We start from the raw sequence: 16,427 nt of genomic DNA, 5'->3' as shown, positions 1-16,427 counted from the left end.
GCATTGTGTGTAGTTCTGAACCCCTATACTGTTCGAAAAATATGCAATTTATTTAGAAGTTTTTCAAAGATGTTGCACTTTACTCGTTACTAAAATGAAGGCCTGATGGATGCATAGAGTCATACAGCTAGTAAATAATCCATTCGGTCCAGCTCATCTGCACAGACCAGATATTTCAATCTGATGTAATTCCATTTACCGCATTAGGCACATAACCGTCTAAACCCTTCGGATTCATATATCCATCCAGATGCCTCATAAAGTTTGCAAAAGTATCCAATGCTACCACTTCCTCTGGCAGCTCTTTCCATATGCACATTACCCTCTGCATGAAAATCTTGCTCCTATCACCTTAATTTATGCCCTCTAGTTTATAGCCTCTGAAAATAACTTTAGCTGTTAACCGTATCTACATCCCTCGTGGCCTACACAAGTCTAGGGCAGTTCAGGTATGAAAGTGGAAGATATTCGTATTGAACCATCTAACCTGAGGAGAGTGCATCAGTGCATAGCCGATGGATGAGAAAATGAAACTAAGGACTCAATTTTAAGAAAACAATACATTAATTTTATGACAGGTACTTTGAATACATGCATATATTGTGAATAAATTCATGCAGGCACATGCAAACATGTATTTTCATTTTAAACTATGAATCACTCCTAAATTGAGAAGAGACCAATGATGGAGTCATGCAGTCAGGGGAACGTTCAACGAGACTGTACATGGTTCAGGTTGATTTTCAATTAACAACAACATATGAGAGCCGAAATCCCATCAGACAACTTTTTCACTTATGTAGGATCTCTGTTGAGGATTCAATGGAATATCTCTACTGCCTGCAGCAAAGGAAATTCAGCTAAATCAGACTATTCCAGGAAGACACCCCAATGCTAGCAGCTTGTGTGAACAGAATAACTTCTTAGGTAGAATAACAACTGAGACAATCGCAATTTTCTTTTTGTCATGGAATTTATTATTATTTGGAGGAAGCTCTTCTGATCTAATATTTTGCAGGATTGTGCACATTTCTGTGTCTCAGAAAAATAAATATTGATGTACATATTATTGATGTCCAAACTGTTTCTCATTTATCTATCCATCGTAGCTCGAGTAACTTTGTTTTAGAACTTACTTTTTAAAAAAAATAACAATCTGCATGACTTGCTAGTGACATTGAACCTGACCCAGTCTGAGACCGATATCAACTGCCACAAGACACATTTGTTCACATATCGAATTTGTTGGGATCTATGGATAATTGGGATTAGAAAAAGAAACAGTGACTCTCCAACTACAGTAGGAAGAGGAATCAGGAGAAACTCTCAAAAGGCCGTTTGATGGGAATTCTCTTCTCCACAAGTCTATGGTACCTGTGTGTGTACATTTATTCAAAGCTGTGCGTTAGTTAAATGTTTTTCGGTAAAGTGACTCGATGATATAATGAACCACAGATGGGAAAGTGAAGCCACAATATGATCAGCCACAATCTTTGTGACAGATGGAACATAGAACAACTCCTGCTCCTCAGTTCGACGTCACCTCATTTCAGTCAGCTCCTCAAAATTGCAAGACAGGAGCAGTTGAAGACCACTTTCTCCTTGTAACTGATGCACAGAAAAAAAGCGGAGAAAATTCAACCCCTGCTCACAGTAAAGCATGGTTTGATATGGATTGGAAAACGTTCTTGAGGGAAGAGCAGGTGATACAGTGAAACATTCCCCTCATTTCGTTTCTTCTTGCAGAAGTTCCCCTGTCTCCATTTATTAGCCATGTTGTGCACCCAGATTCACTTTGAATACATGCCTGATGCCGCACCCAGACATTGTTCGTAAAATCGTTCGGTCTTTCTGAGTGCAAAATTCCTTAACAGGACTTCTGGGAAAATAAAAACAGTGAAACCACTAATAACAGAATGAAAGAACATGAGAAGCAGGTGCAGGTTACTCAGCACCTAAAGCCTAACTTTACCTTCAGTCAGACCATGGCTGATCTGCTTTCGGCCCCAACTCCTGAACTGCCTGACATGTCAAACATCTATCAATACCTATCTTCTGAAATTCTTAGTGATCGATCTCCCCTAACGCTCTGGAGGGGAGATGACCCGCCCTTCACTACTCTCTGTAAAAACGAAGCACTCACTGCACGAACACCGTGACCTATTTACATGAATAAAATATATGCACACAAGGGAAGAGTGTCAGGTTCTTATATCAAGCAAGAGTTAACTGAGATTGGTATCAAGAAACGTGAAGAAAATTGAAGTTAATGGCAACCAGGAATAATCTCCCCACTGGTTGGAGTGATTTAGAGCACGAAGGAAATGTTTGAGGTTCGTGGACATCTACCATCTCAGTCATGGGACATTTCTGCAGGCGATCCTCAGGATAGACTACTCAACATAACCATCTTCAGCTGCTTCATCAATATGTTACGCCCATCATAAGATCAGAAGTGCGGATGGCCACTGAAGATTATACAATGTTCACAACAATGTGGCCCCCTCATCTCCTGAAGTGGTGGATGTTCACGTGCGGCAAGATTAGACAACATTCAGGCTTGTGCTGTTAAAGTGTGAATAAAATACATGTAATAGTACTGCTAGACAGTGCATATTTCCCCAGAAAAATTAAGGAGATCATTGAGCACCTCAAGATTGAAGCTAATCAGCCTCCCAAAATATTAGATAAGAGGGATAGCCCATTCTCTCCCTCCTGCTATTTAAACAGAAAGAGAAAGAAACTAGTCAAAATGTTGAACTGTTAAACAGGAACCAGCGGTAGCCAAATCATGTCCTTAAGCTTCTTCAATTAGATCAGGAGGCTTCAGTCTTTCAAGACCCTCAAATGGGAGGATGATATTGTTGTGGTTTTGTTCGCCGAGCTGGGAATTTGTGTTGCAAACGTTTCGGCCCCTGTCTAGGTGGCATCCTCAGTGCTTGGGATCCTCCTGTGAAGCGCTTCTGTGATGCTTTCTCCGGCATTTATAGTGGCTTGTCTCTGCAGCTTCCGGTTGTCAGTTCCAGCTGTCCAATGTCGTGGCCGGTATATTGGGTCCAGGTCGATGTGTTTGTTGATAGAGTCTGTGGATGAGTGCCATGCCTCTAGGAATTCCCTGGCCGTTCTCTGTTTGGCTTGCCCTATATCAGTAGTGTTGTCCCAGTCGAATTCGTGTTGCTTGTCATCTGCATGTGTGGCTACTAAGGATAGCCACACACGCAGATGACAAGCAACATGAATTTGACTGGGACAACACGACCATTATTGGGCAAGCCAAACAGAGAACAGCCAGGGAATTCCAAAAGGCATGGCACTCATGCATGACACAGACTCTGTCAACAAACACATCGACCTGAACCCAATATACTGGCCACGACAACGGACAGCTCGAACTGACAACAGGAGCGGCAGAGACAGGCCACTATAAATGTCAGAGGAAACATCACAGAAGCGCTTCACAGGAGGCTCCCAAGCACTGAGGATGTCACCTAGACAGGGGACGAAACGTTTGCAAGACAAACTCCCAGCTTGGCGAACAGAACCATAACAACGAGCACCCGAGCTACAAATCTTCTCCCAAACTTTGAGGAGGATGATATCAACGCCCCAACATGACAAACCACGAAGCAAAGCCTAGAGGGACAGTGCACGTTGTTCCTCCTGGCTCCAGTGTTAATGGTACACACGTGGTACTTTATAGTGGTTTGCTGATGGTGAGTTAGTGTTATGTGCAGAGTCTTCAAGTAGGCAATTTCCATCTCCAATAAGACAGGCTAGTGCTCTGTTTGGAGGTCAGAAGCTGGTGGGACCTGCTACCTCTTTCAGCAATAAGGCATTTTGCCAGCTGACAGATTTATGAACAACATGATGTTCAGTGAAGGGTCACAAGCCAACTGCACATTGAGATAGTGAGAATGTACTCAGAGCCTGGAGTTCTGTCTCGCCTAATATGGCGGCCCCACAGAGATACTTAAACTATCAGGCAAGGCATTATCGCGAAAATACAATTTCTTCTGCTATCAATGTCTTTCACTCGACATAATGAGTGTTAGTCCATAATCTTCAACATTTAATACCGTCACCTCTTATTCTGTCAGAGTGCTACAAATTGAACTCTTATTTCCTTCACATTCTCCTGATAGTACCATCAACCCATGGATTAGTCTGGTGAAAATCCTTTGCACTGTCTCTGTGATGTGGAGACTTTTGCTTATAAAGGAGATAACCTCTGTCCAGAATACCCCAAATACTGCTTCAGGAACTCTCTACAGCTGTACGAGGGTGTCATTTTGTAATGAAAGATAGCATGCAATTCATTGTACTGATTCATGGATGGTCTGCATGAATTCTGTTAGTGACTTATAACCAAGGGCATCAAGGTCCGTTTCGAGAAAAACGCTTCCCTACTTCTCACCTTCGAAGTAATACAAAATGAAAAGGACTGTATACGATGGTCCCATTATTTGTTGTTCAAATCATTTATTTGAGTTTTGAATAGTGGCGTTTCAACGACTCATGCATGCAATACCAATGAGTAGTAGCCTTCAGAACAGAACAGGGCCCTGCTGTCAGTATTCTCACCATCATTCAATTCTAAATGCATTTAGTATATTCCCCCTTACCCTACAGTGTTACTTTCTTCACTCACCTGTGCGCAACCATGTGAAACTATCTTCTCAGATTAAAGTGCACCACTCCCACTGCTTCTCATTCGTCGATGACACAACCAACATCCTCTATAAACTCCAGTATTTTTAGCAAAAATAATTTCCTCGTCATGAATGTCGACTGACTCTGCTAAATCATATCATTATTCCCCAAGGGTCTGGATATCGTTAATTACAAAAAAAATGCGAATATTTTCCTCATACCCGACGTCAAGTTATCGATCTGTTGTTTTTCTGTTTTTCCACTTTGCGTTCAGACAGGTTACCTTGCAGTCTGCAGGACGCTTTTCCATCATCTAAAGTGTTTTGATGAACTTTTTCCTCCCACATAGAATTAAGGAATTGACGGTGCAGAAGGAGATCATTGAGCACCCTCAAGATTGAAGCTAATCAGCCTACCAAAATATTAGATAAGAGGGTCTCAACCAGGTCCAAAAAGTGTTATCCATCGAGCTCAACTCTCCAACACTATCTCTGTAGCCCTTTAATTTCATCACTCATCTTGTCCAGCATCTTACCTACCTTCATTACCATGAACTTTTCCAATACATAAACTTTCACATCTCTAGTTTTTTGAAGTTCCTCACTTTCGCCAGTCACCCTGTTCTCTAAAATTTCAAAAAGACTAGAACAAACAGCCCTACCAACCATCAAACCAAAAATCTGGATCCGCTACGTAGATGACACTTTGTCATCACAAAGGGAAACACGATAGAAGACACATGTAGCATCATCAACACCCTCACAGGCATAAAGATCACTCAGGAGGAATAAACCGACAGCAAACTCGCATTCTTGGACGTCACAGTCAAACGAAAGGACAATGGAGAACTACAAACCTGCGTGTACAGAAAACCGATAAACACTGACCAACTACTTAACTACACCAGCAACCATCCCAACACACACAAACAAAGCTGTATCAGAACACTATTCCAATGAGCCACCACACACGGCAGCACAGACAAACCTCGGAAAACAGAGGAGAACCACCTATACAACGTATTCAAAAAGAACGGATACTCAAAAAATACAGTCCGCAGATTCCTTAGGAACAAACCACGACAAGCAGTCTTAACACAGCCAGAAACCCTAACCACCTTACCATACATCAAAGAAGTCTCAGAAATGACAGCCAGACTACTAAGACCTCTCGGAATCCTGATAGAACAAAAATGCACCAACGCTCTCAATCAAAAGCTAACAAACTTAAAAGACTTAGTACAACCCATGGACAAAACCAACATCATCTACAAAATTCCATGCAAAAACTGCCACAAACACTACGTAGGACAAACAGGAAGAAAGTTAGCCACCAGGATACACGAACACCAGCTAGCCACAAAAAGACACGACGCTCTCTCCCTCTTAGCCCTACACACGGATCAAACAAAACGCTATTTCGACTGAGACAACACATCTATCCTGGGACAGGCTAAGCAAAGACATGCCAGAGAATTCCTAGAGGCCTGGCACTCCAACCACAACGCCATAAACAAACGCATAGATCTAAATACCATCTATCAACTCCTCAGAAAACGAACAGGAAATGACATCACCACAAACTGCAGGAATCCCATCCAGGACAAACATGTAAAGAGAAAGCAGGAAACAATAGCTTTGCTTCACTTGGCGGTCGCCAATGATGATGTTACCTAGCCAGGTAATGAAACGTCTGGATACCAAACCTACAGCTCAGCGAGCAAACCGACAACCCATTTCCAAAAGATTTTCTGTTGCTTCCTCTGTGGAGAAACAACCAACATTTTACCTCGAACAGAGATGGCCTCTGTCACGTAGCAAACACGTGAGAGGATGACACTGTGGCATATTTGATACATCAGCCCCACATGTTCGGATTGTTCTAGAAAACAAAACATTTGTTGGGTATTGTCACGACAGTCTTCTGTGTCGTATGGAACTACAGGTTGTGCTGAATGACGTTATAAAGCTCTGTGACCTCCACTTTGGACCTGGATAGGACACAACATTGGAAAATAGCTAAAATGAGAGTGGAGTGCCTTGGCCCTCCCTGTGAGGTCTCTGCAGACCCAGACAATTTGTAATTTCAGTACCTACACCTTGTTCATTGTGGGGATACAAGACCCTCAGATCACCCTGAACAATCAGAGCAACTGACAACTCAAATCCAAGATTGCCATCCAGTGAATTTCCGCTGAATGTCCAAGAAAAGGAACAAGTAAAATCTTCATGTACATGGTACACCCGCTAATGTTAGAAATGCCTCCTCTCATTAGTTTGCATTTCTGGCTAAGCACTGGCATCCTGCAGTGGTTCAAGAAAGCAGCTCACCAACTCCTTATCAAGGGCAACTGCGAAAAGGAAACATATACTGACTCAGAAATAACACTGATGCACAATTAGTGAATAAAAGAAGATGACCACACTCAAGGAATCAAAACAGAAGGAACATAACTCACTTTATACAGGGCCATATCCTGACCTGGGCATGATTCTCAGGAATATGGGAAAAAGTGAGGAATCAGTGATATTAATCTCATATTTTTATTCCATCCCAGATAAATATCAACAATTCCTTTGCCGATTCCTTTTTCTTTCTCTCTATTTCTTCATATATTAGATCACTCCACCAACACACATTACACTATTTCCCAAATAATTTCAGACCTGACCCGTGATCAGTGTACTCAAAAATCTGTTTATCTGTCAACAGAGTCTGCCAAACCTGTCCGTTTCCCCAGCACTCTGCTTCTTTCTGTTTCAGATCTCCTGTATCTTTCTTTGTTTGGTTTACCCTTTATTTTGTTACTTTACGGGATTTCAGCAAGGGCAGCATTTGATGACCATTACTAATTTCCGTTGACTGTGATCGTTCCACAAGGCAGTATAGAACCAAGCACATTGTCATGGGTATGAAGTCACTCTTAATCCAAACTCGGTAACAGTGTCATATTTCATAACCAAAGGATATCAGTAAAACGGATATGTTATTGGACAAAATACTGCTGATTTTATGGTCACAGTTCGTGCAATTTGTTTTTTTTTTAACTTCGATTCTTATTATTTGAATTTAAGTTCTGCTACCAGCTGTGGTAGGACATAAAACAGTGTCTTTCGTGAAATGACCTGTGGTTCTGATTTATCCATCCAGCGACTTTCCTACTATGATACATTGTCCCCATTATGAAGCAAATTTGAAGACACGCACAAGTTTGTGATTGAAATATGTGGAACTGGATCAGTGACCAGAAGAGAACCGGAACTGTAAAGTCTGATGTTCACCTTGGCTTAGATAATGGTTTATTCAGCAACCGCACTGACGCAGAGTTGGAGATTCGGGGTATTATGAAACAGGTAGTGGACAGGTTTGGTGATGGAAGATAATTCAATATATAACTTAGTTCAAGACAAAAACGGTGCTTGCTGTCTTGTTCTCAGATATTTGTGAGGAAATGTTCTGAATTATGCAGATAATGAATGGAGGTTATAATGAAACTAAATACAATAGTTTGTATATTTATGAGATATACAAAACAGAAAAAAACAACATGGTTTCTGAAATTAATAAATGAGCAGAATTAAAAGGACTTACCAGGAACACCAACAATAGCGAGGACTGGATAATAACCTGCCTGAATCATCAAGAGTACACATAGTATCAGTCTTGGTAAATCTGACTTAGATCTGTGGAACCAGGAAAGACCTTCGGAGAAACGCCTGTCCGTAATTGTAACATTCCAGTCCATTGTTCTCAGATTCGGATCCATTGATTCAACATTCCAGTCCATTGTTCTCAGATTCTGATCGATTGTTGGAGCATTCCAGTCGAATTTTCTCAGATTTTTATCGCTCCTTGCCCTGTCTCTGGAGCTGCTGAACTCTGTTCATGACGGACTTGATGCATCTCTTGCTACAATGGCATAACACATTGAATGAAGCACCGTACTAATAGGAGAGAGAAAGCGTCCAGTGACACAGTTTGGATCCATGGAGTCTAACATCAATCACAGTCTCTGAACAAACAGTCCCAGTTAACTCATTATCTACAGAACTTAGAGCTCACATTAACAACTGGACTAGATTGGATGTCAATATCAATAACTATTGAGTTAATCTCCTATCATTCAGAATGTTCTCCATATACAATGCTGTAACCGCTTGCCTCCCTAAAAATCACACATTCAAGTTGTTGTAACTGTGCTGGTCTGTCCTCCGCTGTAAGAAATGCCAACCAAAAGATTGTCAAATGGCAGAGTTGCCCTGGCATTTAAGAAGGAGCTTGTATTTGTCTGGACGTTCCTCTCACTGCCCTCAGAAGTCCACGTTGTCATGTCAACACAGAGTGCTGGTCACGATACATTTTTTTAAATAAAAATTGTAAGCATCTTATTGCTGTATTACACGTTGTAAAACTATAACTGACTTTTCTTGACTTCAGACCAAAGTGAAACTTGGCATTAAAAACCATGGATTCATGTGTCAGGGACCGAGTGGATATACCATTATCTAGGAGACAGAAAGAAACGCGAACAGTGGCTGTGGAGATATCACCCCAGTCATCTTCTCTCTTTCTGCCAGATAGGACGTAACACAATCTGAACCAAACAGGATAAGTTTAAAAGGAGAGAAGAGTATGTTACGTATAAACTTTAATCACTGGATATACAGATCGATAAGGTTAAGAATATATGCATAGGATATTCGGAATTAAAAACACAGACAGAGAACACAATGCACAGGGCCATGTGAGAATACAGAACATCAAAGTCAAGAAATAACTTATTCCGAGCTGGTGCAGAGATGATGGTCTCAGTAACTGCCGCCTTTGTTGTAATTTTCACGTGGAATCCTAAATTGTAATATTGAGGTATTCGGCCCATCGAGCCTACACTGACCTCTGAAGAGCACTGCACCCAGAACCACCTGCTACCCTATCTATGTATCTCCTATGGCTATCCTGCCACCTCCCCTATCCCTGTTCCTCCCAGAGCCAACTCAAGTAGCTGCAGATGAGCAATTTAGCATGGTCAATTCCCTTAAACTTTACATGTTTGGACGGTGGGAGGAATCAGGAGCAGCTAAAGGAAGCACTTACAATCAAGGGAAGAATGTGAAAGCTCAATACATGTACTGGACTCAGGATACAATTTTACCAAGGCCCATAATGCTATAAGACAGCAGCGGTAACCCTTGATCCACCGTGCCACCGTACCATGCTCCCAACTTCGTTACTGTGACAAGGAATACTCGGGAACATGGAAATCTGAAATGCAAACAGAAAATGGTGGCGAAATGCATCAGATGAGTCAGGATCGAAGAGTGAAGCAGAATTGGCATATTGTGTCTGATGTGACTCTGTTCTGAAAAACTCATATTGGTCTCAAAACGTAAATCCTGTTTCTCGCTGCTCAGATGCTTACAGATGTGCTAAAGTTTTCCTGCGCTTTCAACTGTCTTTTTTCTTTTGGACAGGATATATATATGACCTGAAAGGAGATGGTGAAGCTCTCAAGCATTTGGTTAAGTATTTGAATGTAAATTTTTTTTAAAAATTGTGTTTGACAAATTTCTCAAAATCGATAACGTCATGGACTCTCATAATTCGCCATGAAAACGTTGAAATCAATGGCCCTGATGTCGCATTATCAACCGTCTGAGTGTAATCGATTCAAGTAAAAACCCCAATCCGCATTACCTCAATGTCATGTCTTTTCCTGATGTCACAGGGGTCGCACTCATCTAGCAAGTTCTCAAACTTTATGAAACATAAAATATCTTGGCATATTTATACAGGACATATTCATCCATGAGTTTTGAACGCACTAGCATTGGAAGATTGTATTTGACAAACCAGATCATTCTGCAGAAGGTGACAGAGAGCTGTCTGAATGAATCTCTTTTCTCCAAGTGATGCACATATACACATTTCAACATGTTTTTAGGGACATTTCAACATGTTTGTAACAACTGATAGTGAATTAACAACAAATTAGTCCCGAGACAGAATGACATGTAACTTGGAAAATAACTTGCTAAACTTGTTTTTTTTTCTCACTATTCCCAATACTAGTGCAGAATATTCTCTAATTCGGATTTGTCACAATGTGGTCAGGGTCCTTGATGCTACCATCCGTCAAGTTCTGCTTCGATGAAAAGGGAGTTTATCAAAAATAGTCAGCATGGTTTTGTGAAGGGCAGGTCGTGCCTCACAAACCTTATTGAGTTCTTCGAGAAGGTGACCAAGGAAGTGGACGAGGGTAAAGCAGTAGATGTGGTGTATATGGATTTTAGCAAGGCGTTCAATAAGGTACCCCATGGTAGGCTACTGCAAAAATTACGGAGGTATGGCATTGAAGGTGCATTAGAGGTTTGGATTAGGAATTGGCTGGCTGGAAGGAGACAGAGGGCAGTAGTTGATGGTAAAAGTTCATCTTGGAGTGCAGTTACTAGCGGTGTTCAACAAGGATCTGTTTTGAGACCATTGCTGTTTGTCATTTTAATAAATGACATGGAGGAGGGGCTTGACAGCTGGGTGAGCAAGTTTGCGGATGATACGAAAGTCGGTGGAGTGGTGGACAGCGAAGAAGGATGTGACAGGTTACAGCGGGATATAGATACGTTGCAGAGCTGGGCAGAAAGGTGGCAAATGGAGTTCAGTGTAGCTAAGTGTGAAGTCATTCACTTTGGTAGGAGTCATAAAAAGATGGATTACTGGGCTAATGGTAGGCTACTTGGTAGTGTGGATGAGCAGATGGATCTTGGTGTCCATGTACACAGATCTCTGAAAGTTACCACCCAGGTAAATAGTGCTGTGAAGAAGGCATATGGCGTACTGGGCTTTATTGGTCGAGGAATTTAGTTCCGGAGTCCTGAGGACATGTTGCAGTTTGATAAGACTTTGGTGCGGCCTTATCTGGAGTATTGTGTACAGTTCTGGTCGCCATACTAGAGGAAGGATGTGGAGGCACTGGTACAGGTGCAGAGGAGGTTTACCAGGATGTTGCCTGGCATGGTAGGAAGATCGTACGAGGAAAGGCTGAGGCACTTGGGGCTGTTCTCATTGGACCAAAGAAGGTTTAGGGGAGATTCGAAAGAGGTGTACAAGATGATTAGAGGTTTAGATAGGGTTGACAGTGAGAATCTTTTTCTGCGTATGGAGTCAGCTGTTACTAGTGGACACAGCTTTAAATTAAGGGTAGGTTAGTATAGGAGAGATGTTAGGGGTAGATTCTTTTCTCAACGGGTTCTGAGTTCATGGAATGCCCTGTCAGTATCAGTAGTGGACTCTCCCTCTTTATGGTCATTGGAGCGGGCATTGGATAAGCATATGGAGGTTATTGGGCTAGTGTAGGTTAGGTAGGCTTCAGTCGGCGCAACATCGAGGGCTGAAGGGCCTGTACTGCGCTGTATTTTCTATGTTCTATGTTCTATGTAAATCCCCAGGACTGGATGGGATCAATCCCAGGTTGCTGATGGAGGTGAGATCGGAAGTAGCAGGGGCTGTGACAGAGATCTTTGTCGCCTCTTTAAACCCAGGTGAAGTTCCAGAGGACTGGAGCATTATTAATGTTGTTCCCCTGTTCAAGAAGTGTTCTCAGGGTATTCCAGGTTAGTACAGACCTGTGTGCCTGTTAGTGGTGGGAAAGTTGGTGGAGAAGGTACGGAGGGATAGGATCCATTTCTATTTGGTAGATAATGATCTCAACAGTGATAGGCAATATGGTTATGTGCGGGGGCGTTCGTGCCTTACCAACTTATTAGAATTCTTTGAGGAAGTGACCAAGTTCATAGATGAAGGATGTGATGTCTATGTCATATACTTGGACTTTGGTAAGGAGTTTGATAAGTTTCCCCAGGGTAAACTAATGAAGAAAGTGAAGTCACATGGTGCGCACTGTCTTCAAACGAGGTGAATAAAGACCTGGTTGAGCAACAGGAGATAGAGACTAGTAGTTGAAAAGAGTTTCTCGAAATGGAGGAACGTGACCAGTGGTGTTCCGCATGGATCAGTGCTGAGGCCACTGTTGTTTGTAATATAAATAAATGATCTGGTAGAGGATATTGATGGTCTGATTGGTAAGTTTGCAGACGACACGAAGATTGCTGGAGTAGCAGAAACCACAGGGGACTTTAAACAATTCAGGAAAATATAGATAAACTGGAGATTTGAGCAGAGAAGTGGCTGATGGAGTTCAAATCCGGGCAAATGTGAGGTGCTGCATTTTGGGAATTCTAGTTCGAGAGCGAACTACACTGTAAATGGAAGAGCTTTGGGAAAAGTCGATGCACAGAGAGATCTGGGAGATCTGATCCATTTTTACCCTGAAGGTGGCTGCACAAGCAGATAGAGTGATCAAGAAGTCATATGGTATGCTTGCCTTCTTCCGACGTGATATTGAGTATAAGAGCTGGCACGTTATGTTAAAAATGTACAATACATTGGTTCGGCCGCATTTCAATACTGTATACAGTTCTGGTCACCATATTATCAAAATAATGTGGATGACTTGGAGAGGGTGCAGAGAAGGTTTACGAGGATGTTGCCTGGTATATCTATGAAGAAAGGTTGAGTAGGTTAGTTTATTTTCATTAGAAAAAAGGGATTGAGGGGGGACCTGATTAAGGTTTACAAAATCATGAAGAACAAAGACAGCATGGATAGAGACAAGCTTTTTCCTCGGGTGAAGGTTTCAATTACTAGAAGTCACGCTTTCAAGCTGAGAGGTAGAAAATTTAAAGGGGCTTCAAGCAGTAAGTTATTTACACAGAGTGTGGTGGGCGTTTGGAACGCGTTGCCAGGAGTGATGGCAGAGTCGGGCACGGTAGATTCATTTAAGACTCGTCTGGACAAATGCATGAGTTAGTGGGGAGCAGAGGTATACAGATGCTTAGGAATTGACGACAGGTTTGGACAGTACATTTGGATCAGCTCAGGCTTGGAGAACCGAAGGGCCTGTCCCTAGGCTGTAAGTTTTATTTCTTCTTTGTTCTTCTTTGTTCTTTGTTCTTTGAGATGTGGAGGTGTGACATTTTTGCCATCACAGAAATGTGGCTGAGGGAGTGCAGGACGGGTTACTCAGTATTCTACTGTGCAGGAACCATAGCCAGGAGAGAAGAGGGGGTAAAACTGGAGGTGGATTTGTTTATTAATCATGGAGTGAGTTACTGATTTAAGGAGGGATGATATCTTGGAAGAATCTTCAAGCGAGACTTTGTGGTTGGAGTTTAGGATTAAAACGATGACAGATGAATGAAAATACAGGAGCAGATATAAACACAGTAATATGATGGTTATACTGAGATTGTTAAAATCCCAACATTTATTGGGGCCGTGATATCTTTTTTTTCAGAGTAGCCAGATGGTTTGAAATTTATTGCAGAGAGTTTCTTATATTAAAATGTAGAAGCCTCAACAAGGGATGGTGGAATACTGGGACCTCATTGTGGGGAGTGAAGCCAGTCAGTTATTCTAGGCAGGATTTGGAAACCATTATAGGACCAGTAACCATGTCTCATACATTTTCAATTTGTCCAGGAAAAGTCAAAACAAAATGGCTAAGAAATAAGATGTTTTTCGATTGCGGAGGCAGATTTTTTTAAATGACAGGAGCTGGCGAAAGTGCAGTTATATCTGTTTAACATTGCAGCAGAACAGCGTGAGATGGGATCACATGATTTAAATGGAAATGATGTCAGTGCCGGCCCAACGTGTTACATCGAAGCTGAAAGTTTGGAAAACCAGCACAGAGACCCTAGAACGTCGACAAATTTTCAAAATGGAATAGAAGACGTAAATGATATCTTAAAGCAGGTATAATGTGAGCAGATCAGTGGAGGTACAAGAAGAGTACAGAAAGTGTGGGGCTGAACTTAAGAAAGTGAGTAGAAAAGCAAAAAGGTGATGTGATATAACATTAACGGGTAAAATTAACAACAATCCAACGATATTGCATCGGCTTGTGAAGGGGAAGAGGATAACACGTGAAAGAATTGCTTGTATTAAGGACCAAGGAGGCAGCATGTGCATGGAGCTAAAAAATATGTTAAACACGCAATTCATATCTATCTTCACTTTGGAGAAGCCGTGACTGAATTCAAGGAGAATGACAGTGAGATCCTCGAATAGACTGATGCAAAAGCTCAGGAAGAATTGGAAGTTTATGCGGGATAAAGAGTAGGCAAATCCGCAGATCTGGATGAGCTGTATCTTCGGATGATGTGGGAGATGAGCGAGGAGATCACAGGTTTTTGAATTTTCTTTCCTTTTCGTTTTGCCTCTGGTCACTGAGGAGGTTTGATAGGACAGATACATCTAATGCAGGTTCAATTTTCAGATTCTGAGAAATACGCCATTGAAATAAAGACTATCAATTCTGTCATTAATTGTCGGGAAACAATTGAGAAAATTCTGAAGGCTGTTCAGTTTGAATCCCAAAGAAAAGAAAGATTACCTGGGTTGGGATTAGACAATTATGGCTGACGAGGTACTCAGGAAAAGTATCACAGAAAAAGTGCGAGCCTATAATGTCACGAGAGCACTGGGAAATCAGAAGATTGGGAAGGCTACAAAAGCAAAGAGAGGATAACAAAGACAGAAATAAGGAAGTAGAGGATCAAATGTGAAGGTAGGCTAGCCAGTAATATTAGAAATTAAATTTAAATATTCTTTCAATTCATAAGAAACAAACGAGAGTGAAAAGTTGAAATTGGCCTCTCCAAATTGATGCAGTAAGTCTAGTGATGGGATAAAAGGGAATAGCTGAAGAACTTTATAAATACTTTGTGTCAGTCTTCGCAGTGGAAGACATGAGTAATATCCCAACAATCAAGGAGAGTCAAGGGGCAGTGTTCAGTATGGTGGTCATTGCAAAGGAGAAAGTACTTATAAGCTGAAAGATCTAAAACTGAACAATGTGCTGGCCTGGATGGGCTACGCCGTAGAGTTCTGTGAGATGTGGCTAAAGAAATAGTGGAGGCGTTGTTTTTAATCTTTCAAAAATCACTGGATTCATGGAAAGTCCCAGGTGGTTGGAAAATCTCTGTTGTAATCCTCTTGTTCAAGAAAGGATCAAGACAAAAGATGGAACATTATCAACCGATTAGACGAGTTTCAGTTGGCGATAAAAAATCTAGAAACCATTGTTAAGGATGACATTTCAAAATTATTGGAAGTACAGGGGCTAATTAGAACAAGTCGGCATGGATTTAGGAAGGAGAAGTCGTGCCTGACAAATCTATTAGAATTCTTTGAAGAAATAACAAGTAACTTAGTAGATGTTACGTAACTAGACTTCCAAAACGCCTTTGGTAAGATGCCTGACTGGAGGCTGCTGAGTAAGATGAGGACCCATGGTGTTCAACGTGAACTACCCATAGGGAGGGCCTCAACTGGGATATTGGGTTGATGTCACATTACAGGTGACCACCATTACACTAACACACACGGATACTCCTACACACACACTGTCACACACACACACAGGCAATCCGAGAGACACGTACACACGGACATGGATACACACAGACACGGACACAGACACCCACACACACGCTTACAGATACACGCACTACCACACTCACACATGCACCCCCTCACAGATTTAAGAGACTCTGCATCACTACACACACACATACACTTTCTCACAGTCACAACCCACACCCTAGACAGACAGACAGACACACACACACAGACAAAGACCGACATGCACACATATATTTTGTGAGGTGTATTTGTATTTTCAGGGTTGCATTGTACTTTGCTCAAAAACTGCATACATT

Source organism: Chiloscyllium punctatum, chromosome 12 (genome assembly GCF_047496795.1).
Source record: "Chiloscyllium punctatum isolate Juve2018m chromosome 12, sChiPun1.3, whole genome shotgun sequence".
Lineage (NCBI taxonomy): Eukaryota > Metazoa > Chordata > Chondrichthyes > Orectolobiformes > Hemiscylliidae > Chiloscyllium > Chiloscyllium punctatum.
The sequence above is the reverse complement of the archived record's forward strand: the minus strand, read 5'-3'. Positions refer to the sequence as shown.